This window comes from Perissodus microlepis, chromosome 4, assembly GCF_051167445.1.
Source record: "Perissodus microlepis isolate ML-2025 ecotype Zambia chromosome 4, ASM5116744v1, whole genome shotgun sequence".
NCBI classification, from domain to species: domain Eukaryota; kingdom Metazoa; phylum Chordata; class Actinopteri; order Cichliformes; family Cichlidae; genus Perissodus; species Perissodus microlepis.
Genome location: NC_140464.1, coordinates 27,770,238 through 27,782,474, shown reverse-complemented (window position 1 = coordinate 27,782,474; position 12,237 = coordinate 27,770,238). Strand labels below are relative to the sequence as shown.

General features: G+C 42.3%; 1 protein-coding gene across 4 annotated transcripts in view; it reads right to left on the bottom strand.

The window, feature by feature from the left end:
- hoxb3a (homeobox B3a) overlaps nt 1-12,237 on the bottom strand; it is a 37,529-nt gene that overhangs the window by 19,107 nt on the left and 6,185 nt on the right. For 2 of the 4 annotated variants that reach the window (XM_084926860.1, XM_084926863.1), the window contains exon 1: nt 9,656-9,900. The exons of 1 other annotated variant lie outside the window; for it this stretch is intronic. The gene's annotated coding sequence lies outside the window, so the exon portion shown is untranslated. Of the gene's footprint in view, nt 1-3,335; nt 4,954-9,655; nt 9,901-12,237 lie in introns of those variants that run through there. One more of the 4 variants, XM_084926864.1, reaches the window with a different exon arrangement.

Below are 12,237 nucleotides of genomic sequence, written 5' to 3'. Positions count from 1 at the left end.
GCTGAGTTTAACAAGTTCTGATTTTTTTCTTTTCTACACTTAGCTACTTGTCTATCATTTTAGCCCAGTGTTACTCTCCTTTACTGCTCCAGGCAGGGTCGCACAACTTCCCAAAGAACTAACCCCATTTCACTAAGAGTCCTAAATCAGAAACTCATACCATCAACGCCTTCCTTTGACACAGAGTTAATCTTTATCAGAGATGCTAATCTTTGACCTCAAACTAAAAGAAAGCCCTGACACTAGGAGAAGGAAAGAAGGGGAAGGGGGGTTCTTGGGGTTTACCAGAAGGTATGATGTGGGGGTCGAATTGTTCTTTCTGCTCCTGGGCCATGAAAATTGCCAAGCTCACCAAGCCTGTCAGGCATAGGTTGAACAGGGATGGATGTGACCTCCCATGCACGTGTGTGTCTGTTGGGGGGGGGGGGGGGGGGGGCAGGTAGTATTCACAAAGTCAATGGTCAGCTAATTACCTTTTTACCTAAATGTGTAATATTGAACAAAAGCTCATCGCGATAGGAAAAAGCTGGCAGTTAATGATACAGTCAGCAATGTCTCAAAAATTTCCAAGATTTGCCAAATATTTTTTTTTAAATGTAAGATTTCACGTATACCTATAAATATCAAATTGCTCTTAACAGTATGTAGACTGTAGGTACGAGGGAATAAAACCTGGCAGTTATAAAGCAATTACACTGTAAATGTTACTCATGGGGAAGGAAAGGACATACATTACCAATAGTGGTGCGGGCTACTGAGCATATTAAACTCCACTTCTTACATTGTAATTAAGCATTACTTTTAGATGTGTAGACTTCCTGACTTTTATCTAAATTCATAATCAAACACCATATAATATAAATACTGCATATTAAAATGAAATTGTTTATCTGTAAATATTACATTCAAATGTAATAGATTTCAAAAGTGACCTAAAATTTGAGTCAGTCTGTAATTTGTAACGTTTTCATTTTGATTCATATGTCTAATAGGTGGAACCTGGTTATATTTCATTTTTAATATTTCTTTATTCACATCTAAGACAGACGCATAGATGGTGATTATATTGGTCAGTATTGTGCACTGCTGAAACCTGTTACAGGTAGTGACATGCAGGTATGTATGTATACAAGACATACAAGACCCACCAGTTAAATAGTGATGGGTGGGTGGTGGGCGGGGATAATGGTGGTAGTGGGATTACACAGTCGGTTCTTTCTGGATCATATGCTGAAGACCAAAAATAATGACATCACAGAGTTTTGTACCGCATCAATATTTAACTCACTTTGACATAGATTATTTATTAATGCAGAATAGAATGCTGCCACTTGTAGAGTTCCATTAGATTTGGTGTATTATTATGGATTAGAGGAGAATAAACGTAAGGTCTCGTTTGACCATGTTTTTTGTAGAATTTGTCATTGTTGGTATGTAGGCTTTCTGGACATGCAGCCATTGTGGCTGCCTGTTGGTCAAAAACAATCATTTTCTGCATTTGAGAGTTAGTCCATCTAGGGACAGAAGCATTCAGTGATATGTGTCTATAGTAATTTGTGGTTTGGCAGGGCTTTCAAAATGGATTTTCCTAAGTTGTTATTATATAGCTCTGAGGCCTCATTACACTGAATGTTGAACAACCTGCACCACTATAAAAGGCCTGCATCCATTTCCTGACAACATGGTCCTCTTATGATGCAAGTTTCAGAAAAAGAAGCCAGTGACTGTAATATAATCGGGCCACTTGGCCTAGCAGCAGACAGTAGTGTGTTACAGCGGGAGAAAGCAGCTTTATGGATCTCAGCCAGACCTGTCAGGCTTTATACACAGCAACAGTGTTAGTTGTGCTTGCCCCTACTATTTTACTATGATTGGTATTCTGCCCATACTTTGTCAGTGATACATGAGGAAATCGATTAAATCACAGCTGTGCTAGACTTGCTGTGGGTTTTCATAACTTTTAAATCTCTATACCTCTATACTTAGCAAAATACTTCAAGGTAAGTCCAGAGGCTCTAACCACGGTTACACAAGATGGCATAAGCAACTCAGATTTAGCCTGGACGATACAGGGTGGGAGTATTTGATATGTTCAGCATTTTAGAATATGGCCGTTTTTTAAACTTGATTAAAATCATATATCAGTTGACATTAGATGTAAAAATACACAAGAACAAACAAGCTAGGATTTTTGAAATAACTGCTTTCTTAGAAACAACAGAAGACAGCACTTTTGCTTTTGGCTTTCCAGACTGGTAGATGTGAGCTCTCAGGAATAGCTCTTCTTATAGTTACCAAACCTTTAAGTGCTTCTCTTTAATAATAATAATAATAATAATAATAATAATAATAATAATAATAATAATAATAATAATAATAATAATAATAGCATAGTATACTAGTGGGCTGTTTTCCTTGGATGACTGCAGTTATTATATCTGCAGTTCATAAACAATATGGAGACTACATAAATGAATAAAGTCACAGTTTTGACTCTGAAATCTTGTTCTTTCGCAATAAATGTGTTAAGGGGTTCAAGAACTGATGGTTGCATGGTAAATCTATATTTAATGCACTTTTTTATGGACCTTAATTTCTCACCTCAGCCACTGTATAATTTGATTGTGATCCAGTTTTGCTTATGGTGTTTTCATATCCTTGTGATCACTCAATAAATGGACCCACGTCTTGGTGTAAGGAGGAGAAAGGCAACGCATTAGACCGAATAATTTCTGTTTGTAGTTATTTTACAATAGTTGCATTTGTAATTCGACGTCTATTGATAACCATTTCGTTTAAAATTGGTTGGAGCTAATATCTGTTTTGTGGGGCCAAAGGGTGAGATGGGGGTTGATTTTTTGAGTAAGCAATCGTCACAATATCCCAAATTTCGTCGTGGCTAGCATGCATCTTCCTTCTTTATACATAGCAGCCATGTCCCTAATCGCAGAGACTCATTCTCTCTGTCCCACGCACGCACGCTAACATGCACATACTAACACCTCGCTTAGTCTAGCAGGCATACTGCTTTCCAAATGTGGGGCGAGTGAGCAGGGAGGTTGAGAAAGTAAGAGACAGAGTTCGCCCTATTTTCTGTTACCAATTCGGATGCATCTGTCTTCAGCTGCCTACACGCACGCGCGCACAGAAAAAGTGTTGGCTAGCAATAGAGCTTGCACGCGGTTTCACCCCATGGATGCCTGTGCGAGTTTGAGAGAGACCGCGGTCACACAACAGATAATTAATGACATGTCGAGCGGTGGAGTGTGTGGAATGGGGACGCCTCGGGAATAAGCACGGGGACACTGAGCAAGAAGCAGCCCGACAGACCTTACCTGCGCTCTTGGCGTGTCTTTCCAGATGGATATCCTCCTGGTGTTCGGTTTTTTCCTGGGTTCAGTCTGTTTTGGACACGGACGGACACACTAGCTACAGTTAGGATGACCACTGAATCCTCTCCGAAAGGCTTGGGCGTATTTTCTTTTAATTAATTGTACTTAAATACAAACAGTCGCTCCTAGAGGTTGGAGTCCAAAATGGCACTAAAACGTTATTTATGCCAATTAAAGCCGACGTTTAAACTGCACCGTTACCTGTTATTATAGCACTGGTGAGCTCATTATGGCGCTTCTGTGACACGGCGTAAAGGAGACGCCAAGCGTTTGCACGACCGGTTTGGGAAAAGACATAAATCTGGAGCGGCTCTGCTATAAATCTCCAGCAGTCAAGCCTACCTACAGCAAGCACGCTGACGGAACCTGCTTGGTCTGGGGCTCGTGGTGCTACTTTACCCTAAACGACACACCGCATGCACGCGCTCACCCCCTCCGCCTTATGCTGTAAAACTCCCCTTGTAGCGGGCTGGTACGTTCCTGGTCAGAGCCACATCCAGGGCTCACGTTTGTCTGTTCTGTCGTCCGAGTTGACACTGTCCACCCGACTAAAGTTTGGGAGACTGCTGAGCTCCGGTGGGCCTCTTTCTGAGCTGGACTTCAGAATAAAAACGGATAGAGCTTTCCTGGATTGAGGGTGACGCTGTATTCCCTGGGCTGCTTTTCGCTGCTCCTTCCCCTTTCTTCCCTTCTCTTTCGTTTAACTAAAAAGAGGGTCACGCAGTCCTCCTTTGCCATTCTCTATCTTCGTCTTCATCTTCCCTCGCTCTCTTTTGGTGCAAGCTAACCAAATTCACCATTATTATTATTATTATTATTATTATTATTATTATTATTATTATTATTATTATTATTATATTATCTCCTGTGCTACTACTAGCAATGAGTAACCTTGGTGAGCTAAAACCTCTGCAGACCAAAGCAATCTACGTTTAAGCCTAAAACACGTATCTTCAGGCGCGTCGTAACTGCTTCTTTGGTTACCGCTGGAATATAGTCTCTTCTCTCGGCGGTCCCTGCTTTTCTGGACAGGCGGCTTGACACTGTGAACTGTTCCTGAAGCAGTTTGCAGTCTGACAACCTAGACAACCTGGGGAATCTGGGAGGGAGAAAAGGGAGTTCTGGTTTTGTTCCTGTCCAATAGGGGAGTGTGGTTAAGGTGCACCAGAAGGGTTAGCGAGGTTCACCGTAACCTGCCTGTTCATACTGCCTGCGCAAAGGCCAGATGTTGGTTATTACATGGCGTCAAACTGAGCGCGATCAGAGGAGAGGAAGAGGGAGAAGGAGGCCGAGAGAGCAGAAATTCCGCTGTGATTTGACCTGCGCGTTCACAGAGGGGAACCATTTCCACCTCGCTTGGTTTTACACATTTAGTGGGCGATTTTAGCCTATGCGCAATTACTTTAAGATCTCCGATGTATTCATTATTAATGTTAAGGTTCAAAAGTTGCATACAACCACGCAACCAAGAGATATATGCCTATTTATGTGTTCAAATCTATGATGTTGATGTGATATTACAAACGGTGACTAGATATGAAGCGTTATAGCAACAGTATTCTAATCTACTTTGCACGTGTGGATTTTAAGTCCTGTTTATCTTTACTTGCTCCGATACAAACAGATGCACTTGCCCCCCCACCACCACCACCACCACCACCACCACACACACACACACACAAAAGGGAAAAAATGCGTGTGCAATTCACGCTTGTAAAAGGTACGTGTGTCATCTGCCCACGCTTGTAAACATGCCCTCTACACACACAATGAGAGATAAAGAGAGAGAGAGCGCGAATGAGTACGTGAGAGACAAGTTCAATTACACAAAAGTAAAGCCGGTATTTTTAGTTTTCTGTTATGATAGAAGAAAGAGAACGGAGAAAGGAAATCAGTTCGCGCCTGCTCTCTCCCTCCACTCCTGGTGGAAACATTTCCGCCTCAGCAGCTCGGGCTGTCTTATCGCGCTTGTGCTGGCTCTCCGGCCCGGTTCAAATGGGTGATGAAGGGAGAGAAAAAAATGGAGCTCTCGGGTTTTGGATACGGTTTCAGCGTCTCATTTTTCACAAGCTTCGAATCACTACCTTCACGCAGACGTTTATAAATTAGCAGAAGGACTCTTACTGATTTATTTTCGAACGGGTAATCGTCTCCGCGCAAGAAAGAGTTCTGGAAGTACCTGGCGCGCGGAGCATGAGAGTGGTTAACTCCGGCCAGTAAGAGATATGGGATTTTAGGTTTATTAATAATAATAATAATAATAATAATAATAATAATAATAATAATAATAATAATAATAATAATGAGATATCGTCGTGCTTACATTGGTTAATTGTGTGTTTGTACTGTAATAAATCTTTCATGTTAGGGGTCCTTTAAAAGAATGTAACCGGTTTTTGTAAACATTATTTTTCCCACGCTAAATCTCTCCCTCGTTAACGTCCAGCAGCTGCAGATTTATGAGGCCGAGGAGTCCTCGGATTTATGTTTTGACTGTTTTCGAGGAAACCCTACTCTTCTCTGTCTTTCCATTTCCATTTTCGTTTCGTTTTTTTCCCTTGTTTTTCGCTTTACCAGCTAGCAGGCAATTAAACTGGGATTTTCTGCAAGCGACTATTGAGCACGATGTATTGGAAAATACAATTAAAAATTAAAAAAAGAAATCAGTTTAACTTTAGGCACCAGTCTTCTGCTAGAAGTGGGACACATTTTGAGCACTGTTCAGTTCGACAGTGCTGCTTCTTCATTTGGATTTCATTTGCATGAACAGAGTATTTTAAATACACTTTATGATTCTTTTTTTAAATGAGGTCACAACAAAAACATTTTTGCTATGTAACATACATATGTATAATTTCACAAAATCGCACTGTCTCTATACGGATGTATGTGCCGCACAAAGGTTACTTGTCATTTTATTGCGTTAATATGTGGCTACTATATCTCTAGCTTGTGTGTAAATAGAGAGGGCGTTAAAACAGAACGAAATATTTTAAATACAATTTTTAAAAGAATGATTCACTCTTTTCAGAATGGTCGCTCCCAGGACTGAAAATATTTCCTGCTAGGGAAAAAGAACAGTGAAGCAGTCAATATGGCTGCCAGTCTCAGCAGTGAGTGGGAAGATGCCTTGTGTGAGGTCTTGTGTCTTGTGCCTACTTGCTTTTGCTTCTCTTTAAGATGCGTAGGATTGTACCTTGTCTTTGAACATGTGCAATAAAAGGATGCTTCAATCACAGTGAATGTTAACAGAAACATAGGACGTAAGAGCAACACAAGAAAACAAGCAATGCACCGATAAAGGATGAAAAGGAAGGTACTTCGACAAACTGCTCTTAATGAGAAAAAATACGCGTATCACAAAAACCGCGACCGACAATACCAGTGATATTGAAACATGTACTGTAATATGATAACGTTAGCTCTGAACATCTGTGCCGTCTTTTGTACAGTTGCGGACTCTCCATGCATAGGTATTTCACATTTGGTTAATTGGCCAAAAAAGACAGTTAATAGTTAACATATTATGATCAAATATTGTCTTTACTTTTTATTTTTCTGACCATTGTAATTATAGAGTGGAAAGCAAACCGTGAACAAATGCTTATTTTTTATTCCAATAGCATTTTAGCTGCCTCTTTTATTCTCTGCTAAAACGAGCTGCCAGTGTTACAATTGCCCTGCAGCGGGTTTCGGTGTAAACATTAATTTCAGCGTCAGTTATTTGTGGTCTTTCAATAGAAGGCACGCCTCAGTAACACATTAATGCCTAATATTAATTTCTTTCCACATTTGTATTACAGAACATAAGGCTACATAAATACCGGACCGAGTGAACACAGTTCGGTCTCAGAGAAGTTAAACGTGGATAACAGCAGCAGCTTGAATGGATGTCAGACAGGGCGCGATATCATTTCTCAGCACCGTTTCAAACATTTCAATAATTTCAGATGAGTCTGAGCTCGAACTATCTTGTCATACCAAACATACCTAACTGTGGACACATGGCTGAGATAAAATAAGATAAAATAATTCAAGCACTATTTCAATGCTGCAGTTGTGGAAACGTCATCTACATACGTGTGTGTGTGTGTGTGTGTGTGTGTGTGTTTATGTGCGTGTATGCGTGAGGGTATTGGGGGTTGGTGCCTCCATCCACCCCCTTTTCTGTCTACAGAAATGAGGCGAGATATTGTTTTTGACAGGGCTGCGGAGAGCAGGAATACACATCTTGAAAAGCGCCGCCTTTTGTTGCTGCTGTCGTTATTATGTGATGGGAGGCCGGCGGAGAAGCTCTAATTTGGTTAAGCTAAGGTTTACACTGCTGCTGATGGCCAAGCGGGGAGCGAGACTACTGAGGGAGAGAGAGGACCATGCTGCAAAGGGGCCCGGCCTTAATTGTAAAACGATTCGAGGGGCACATCCATCAGTTCCAATACCAACCCTATTGTTTTGTAATTTGTAATAAAAATATTAATAAAATAATATTAATAACACTAAAATCTGTAAAACAGTCTTGCAGTTCATTGTTTGCAATGCTGCAAAAGTATCACACCAAAACAACGCAGCAAGCCTAGTACACTGTGTAGAGCCATTGTGAGCTATGAGATTAGCCAATGAAATTTACCTGCCCTGCTCTCCTTCCCTCCCTTCTCTCTCTCTCTCTCTCTCTCACACACACACACACACACACACACACACACACACACACACACACACACACACACACACACACACGCACACACACACACACACCTACTGGCAATGGCAACAACAAAAAATGGAACATCTCATAGTGTCTGACTTTCCATTACAAGAGGGCACACGAAATGCACCCAGCTTAATAGCAGACACGTGTGAATATAAACATGGATGGGGAAATAGAGAGGAAGGTCCTCCCATGTCTGCATCTTATTTTGCTCACCACATTAGAAGCTCTGACTCACGGTGGAGGATTTGAGCCAAAGCAGAGACACTGAGCTCTGACATGTGTAATGGCGAACAGCTCCATTCCGACGGGCATCCACAGAAAGTGGGCAATAAGGAGAAACAAAACTTTATTTGTTGCATTAAGTTAAAGTTGATGCCACAAAGCGCCTAACAGTAGATAATTTAAAATGTGCAATAAGATGCAGTTAGGTTTGTTGGTACGTAAAAAGTCCATCTTCACTGCAAAGCCTGTTTCAGTGCAGAAAGCAGCCTAATGATTGCATTTCATTTACAAACCAGGGACTTAATGAAGATCAACAAGGTTTCCTTGTCATTTCCATCTTTAGTCCGAATTCCTTGGCTGAGTTACTTGGATTCATTTCTGCCTCCCGGCTAGATAGATGAGCTTTTCCTGGCCCATTGGTCCTTTTTATGAGATTTCATGCCGGCCGAGCCGTGCCCCGGTGTGCCAAATTTAAACAAATCTCCCGTTAATTGGTCGTCTCAGTAATTCAAGACCTGAAAGCTACAGCCAAATACTGTCATACTGAAGCGGGAAAACCCGAAACGCCCGGAGTAATAATTGAAGTGTAAAAACAAAGCTAAAGGACAAAAAGAATAAAAAAGAAAGAAGACACAGGGGCGTGCGTGGGGGCCGAGAAGGACGAGAGAGATTAAGTGGAAATTGAGCCGGAAGAGGAGGAAGGGAAAAGAGGAGCCAGTGGCGCAGCCGTGGCGTGAACTCTTCCTGCTCTCCTTCCTCTTTCCCCTGTACCGTCGGTCCATCGACCGTCATTTTGCCCCGCCGTCTTACACACAGCGCAGGAAACCGTGATTTATCGTGGGCAGCGCCATAAACAACAGCGCTCCCTCACAAACACACAACGGCAGCCCCGGCCGCACGCTGACACCGAGCCTTACAATAAATCAAGAGAAGTAGCTAGCTGGGAGAGAGAGAGGGGGAAACGAGAGAGAGAGGGAGGGAGAGGGTGAGAGAAAGAGAGAGAGAGAGGGAGAGAGAGAGGAATGGACAGAGAGTCAGACAGATAGAGAGAGATGTAAAAGCAGACATGAAGTGATGGACGAAAGATGGAGAAGAATATCCAAGTGTTTCTTAAAATATAAACAGCTGTCGGCTAGCATTGCACCGCTCTCTCTCTCTCCCTCACTCTCTCTCTCTGGTTTGCAGGCTGCTCGGCTGCACGCTACAACCCATAAACAATGGCTGATGGTGATGATGATAGGTGGGGGGTGATGTGTAAACAACACGACAGAAACATGCACGACATAAAAAACACACGGCGAAAGACGAGTATTTGGGGGGCAATATTTACCACGATGTTAAAGTAGCCTATGATTCACAGAGAGGGATGCGGGAGAAGGCGGCGCAGCGGCGGAGAAGATGAGGAAGGAGTGTGGTTTCCCCCCATGCAGTTCCTTTCCTTCCGCAATACTCACGGTGTCCACAACGACCCGCAAGATACACGCCCGTCCAAATTTGTTTTATTGCAGCCTCCCTCTATCTTTTCTCTTTCCCTCTCTCTCTCTCTCTCTCTCTCTCACTCACTCCCCCTCTCTCTGTTGGTGTTTCTTGGTGTCTCCTCTTTTCCCCCTCTCTCCCCCTCTCTTTCTATTTTTTCTTCTCGCTCTCTCTCCCCGCTGTTTTTTTTTTTTTTTTGGGGGGGGGGGGGGGGGGGGTGAAAGGACAGTTCTACGTCAAGAGCAGCGGCACGTCTCGGCGTTATATTCCTGACGAATACATATCTATTCTACAACCTCTGCATTAATTATTTAATGAATCACGTGACGTGTTGTTCGGGGCGGGAGGTGTTTGGCGGTAGTGGTGGGGGCTCTCTCCGTTTGTGGGACCCACACGGGCCCGTGGATGCATGCATGCATGCAGGAGTCCAAATGAAGTCAAAAAAAGAAGAAGAAGAAGAAGAAAAGGAAACACTTGTGTTGACTTTTCAGTCGGACGATGTTCGTGTGTAGGGTAAAGCAGTGGAGGCCTGGGACAGACACACAGAGGGGCCGATAAAAGATGAATTCGTCTTTTAGAAATGACTGCACGCCTCACACTCGTTCTTCGTTATTGCTCACTGTCATCTCTTTCTCAGCTCGCCGTCAGCCGACCAAAGAAGCGGGATTCCTTCCGTTGCTCCGTCTAACATTTGAGCCTGTGCTATATTTCAGTGTTTCTAGAAAAAGGAAATACCCGATGATGGCGGCAATAATTTATCAGATACACAGCGCTCCGGGGGGGGGGGGGGGGTATTTTTCTTGTTTCGGTGTCATATTCACGCCAGTCTTGAAGCTAAACTAAATATTTAACGGTAGGAAAGACTACCTGCCATCTGCGTCAGTGGGAACAAATGTCCTCAAATCTGTTTGTTTGATAATTAGGACAGACATCCTGTTAGGCGTCTGGAAACCCAAAACTAAATATAAGGCAGGCTTTTCTCCGAACTCTATAGGATAATAAAATTCAGAATTAAATATTTTGCTTGGACTCAATTATCCAACTTCACCTTACTTTTTTTTAATCCCATTAAGAAGATTTTGGTGCGGTGGCGAAGTGTAATTCGATTAGAATGAGATTTGTATTACTTATTTCGAGTTCGGTAAAGTAGCAAAGAAGAGAAGAGAGCTCTCACAAAAACAAAACAAAAAAGAGAAAGACACCGCAGAGGAAGAAAGAAAAGAAAAGAGTAGATGAAGAAACAGCGAACTGACAAAACCCCCGCCGTGAGGCCGACTGAGCTGCAACAATAGAACGTTGGAATCCTTCTATTGCGGGCTACCAAAGCTCGAGCCGACTCCAGCAGAACAATAGAGACTTGGAGTAGAAAAAAATGTTGAGGCTCTGAAGGCTAACCTAGCTGCTGAGTAGCAAATAAGAAACACTTCAAGGTCAAAGCATGGGCCTCGGGATCCTCAAGAAAGCGCTGATTTTTCCCCTCATGGCGATGGAGAGACTTTTAAAGAGCTTTTAGAAAATCATCCTTTAAAACATAAAGGATCCTCTTTTAGGGACTTACCAAAACCGTCAGGGAAAAGTAAAAATATTTCTATTTCTATTCAAGTGACAAAGGACACAAAAGAGCAATATTCGCAAACAAAGAGTAGCTTTCTCAAAAGTGCAGTACAGAAATGCAACTGGCGAGTTTGGTTTTAAAAATGCAATCTACCCATGACACGTCTCCAAATAATTGGCAAAAGGAAACAAATGTGGCTGTAAACTATTATCAGTGACAGACCTGCTTGGACGTGTATTTATTTCTTCTTTCTGATGCACTAAAAACATGCAGATACTCCTTTAAATTTACGCTGCCAGCACCGCGGAGATTTTTACCCACAACAAGATTGAAATCAAACATTTGCCGTGGTGATGATGGCGTCTTTAATGACGGCCATAAATTATAGCAATCACAGTTTGAAACAACAGCTAAGATAAGCAGCAGCGAAGACCTGGGCCGGCCTGACAACAGCCATACGAATCAGCCCTGTAAACTTGGCACAACCGCATGCAAAGCCATTACCGCAAAACACCAAACCGTTTCAAAACGTCCCAAAAGCGACGGGCGGAGGAATTTTCACTCATCTGCATCTTTATCCATTCATATCATGAGAACAAAATGACCCATGCATTATTTTACATTTATACTCCTCAAATAATTCACTTATACTCAGCATTACTACACAACACCGCGCGATCCACGCCAGCTTCAAATGGCTAGTTTAAGATTTATCAGTAGAACTGAGAGTCGGCACTTGGAAAGACTGTAAAGGAGTTCTTTGAGATCCTGGGGCTTTCTAGGTCAGTGATGGTAGATAGACAGGTAGATTCTTCCTCGTCGTTAATGATTAACTAAGTTTTGAATAAAAAGAGAGAAATCTTTTGTTAAGATGGATAATG